Genomic DNA, 2,892 nt, shown 5'->3' on the forward strand with positions numbered 1-2,892 from the left:
AAGTTGACTCCTCCCCCGTCCCTCCAGCCCTGCCCACAGCCGCTGCCAATCCCCAGGGCTCCCTCTGCCCGGGTGCCCACCCCTTTCTCCCACTCTGGGAACCAGGGTCCAAGTGCCTCTTCCGGTTTCATTCCCAGGCCTGGCCTCTGCCAGCCTTGTGGGGCTGGCCGGGAGAGCCTTGACTAGGCGATGAGCCCCTCTGGATCGGAGCACCCCAGGACTGGAGCCAGACCACCAGGGGTGATTCTCTGACAGTGCCTCTCTCCAAAGGTAGCTTGCTCACCTTCTGAGTCTGAGCCTGGATCCCAGCACCTGGCACCCCAGGAGCTTATGCGCACAGATTCGCCCTGTTGTGGCCGTATTTCCCTTTAGGGTTCTTGGCAACAGTAGCCCCGGGGCTCTCCCTCTGCCTTGTCCGGTGGGACTTGTCACTTATCTTTTGGGACAAAGCTCCCACCTGGTTGACCCCACCTCTTCGGGGCCTCCATGAAGCTTCACTTTTAGCCATCACCCCCACTTACTACCCTGAAAGGTAATTCAGTTTGTTCTTTTGGAATTCAACCCCTCAGGCCAACTGAGGATCATAAAACAACAACAAAAGCCTTAACAGATTAGCTAGTGCTGGTCCAGCTTTCATTTTACAGAAGGGGAAACTGAGGCCCAGGAAGGCGACTGGACTGGCCCAACGTCCCACAAAGAGTTAGTGGCCAACCACGATTAGGACCCAGGCCAATGGTCACACCCTATAACTTCAGGGATCTGAGGAAGATTGGGAAGCAGTGAAGGGCACAGTGGCCCCATCTGGGCCCCGCCCAGTGCTGCCTCCTGGTGAAGACCATGAGGACAGGTGGTGGTATCTCTGATCCTATGGGTATCAAACCAGAGAGGTCTGTGTCATCGGCCTTGCCATGGGGCATGCCTCTGTAGGCTGGGGGCCCTCATGGTGTCTGTGTGGGTGGGGGTGTTTTAAGGAGGGTGGCCCACGGTGTGGATGCGATTCCTTTCCGGAAGACCTGGGCCTGAGGTCCCACTCTCAGGGCCACCATCTGTCCTCTGACACCAGCCTGCATCCAGCCTACAACACAGGATCTCTCCAGACTCCAGGAGGACTGGAGATAGCCGAAAGAAGGAAGACCTTGGGCCCTCGCAGGAGTGCAACTTGTGGGTAGTCAGTGGGGGCACCATACAAAGGGCCTCCCAACTCCGCTACCTCTGTTTGCTCTGCTAGGGCATACAGGCACATGCACTTTAGAAAAAGAAATCTGCCTAGTGTTGAAGAGTTACAAAGAGTAGATGGATCCAGGGCCTCCAGGCTCTGAGGATAGCAAGACGCCTTGCTCCACGTGTATGATAATTAACACAGGGGACACAGAGGCAGGGAAGGGACAGAGAGGGCGGGGGAGAGGGTTATGGCTAAGGAACTGTGGGTACTAAAGGATTTGAGAGAACAGGGCCAAATGGTAGAGTTTCAAGAAACCAGGGCAATGGATGAGGTCAAGAGGTCTCAACAAAAGTTTTCTGAACATCTCTTACATCCCAAACAATAGCCAGGACGCTGGACACAAAAGTTAGATGGAACATAGTCCCTCAAGAAGCTCACAGTCTGGGCAGCCCGGGGGGCTCAGCGGTTTAGCGCTGCCTTTGGCCCTGGGCCTGATCCTGGAGACCCGGGATCGGGTCCCACGTCGGGCTCCCTGCATGGAGCCTGCTTCTCCTCTGCCTGTGTCTCTGCCTCTCTCTCTCTCTCTCTCTGTCCCTCATGGATAAATAAATAAAATCTTAAAAAAAAAAAAAAAAAAGAAGAAGCTCACAGTCTAATGGGATAGGGCACAAGAGTCAGGATGTTCTAGGATCCAGGTTAGGGCTGTGGCTGCCTGGAGGCGGTGTTCTGCTGCTTGAGCTGAGGGTCTCGGTATGAGAGGACAGTGGAGGGCAGGAAGGGGCTTCTGTTTTCCCAGGAAGGGTAACACCTTGCAGAGATCAGGGGTGAGAGGCCAGAGCTTAGAGTGGCTGGGGCCAGAGGTGACATCATAGAGGGAGGCAGGTGCTGTTCTAAAGACCCTTCTAACATTTGCTGTATCCTGAAACTAGAGGGTGATGTGGGACATTTCAAAAGAAAGAGAAATCACCAGGTCTGTGACGTAGGATGATCTCTGGGCAGCCAAGAGGAGATGGCACATCTGGAGATGGCAACCCCAACTATAGGCTGATCCTGGTGAAGGACGATGCAGTCCTAGACTGGGGCAGTGGCAGCAGAGAAAGAGCAAGGAACCGACATGATAGGAGCCAGGAGCTCGGAGCTTTGTGCCTGTTTGAGTCTAGAAGATAAGGGTTAGCAAAGAATGGTAAGATTGGCACCTCTGGGATGATAGACCAAGCTGGAAGCTTCTTAGGGATGCTTTGATCCATTGAACCTCCTTTGATTGGTGGTGTGACCTTGGGTAAACGACCTAACCTTTCTAAGCCTAGTTTCGCAATCTGTAAAACAAAGATACTAAAATCCGTCTTGTGTGGTTGTATATATTAAAGATAACATATGCCAAAGGATAGGGCTTAACTCTTAACAGGGATTCGATAAGTAGTAGATGTAATTACCGATGTTTGTCTTTTCTACAAGCATTTGTTAAAGATCTGATACGTGCCACCGACTGTCCTAGATCTTTGGGACTTAAGTCTCAGCCCCTATTCTCATGTAGCTCACCATCCAGGAGGGAAGAGATACGCAGAGGAACAGTCATATAACAAAGCCATCTGGGCTGGGGCAGAGGAGGAAGCTGTGCCCAAAAAATCAGGGACAACTTCACAGAGGAGAGGTGACAGCTTAAACAATGTAGGGCCAGCTGTCTGCTCAGAGACTGTCGTATCACGCCCTCCCTCCCCCACTCCCTGACA

This window comes from Canis aureus, chromosome 38, assembly GCF_053574225.1.
Source record: "Canis aureus isolate CA01 chromosome 38, VMU_Caureus_v.1.0, whole genome shotgun sequence".
Classification (NCBI taxonomy): Eukaryota; Metazoa; Chordata; class Mammalia; order Carnivora; family Canidae; genus Canis; species Canis aureus.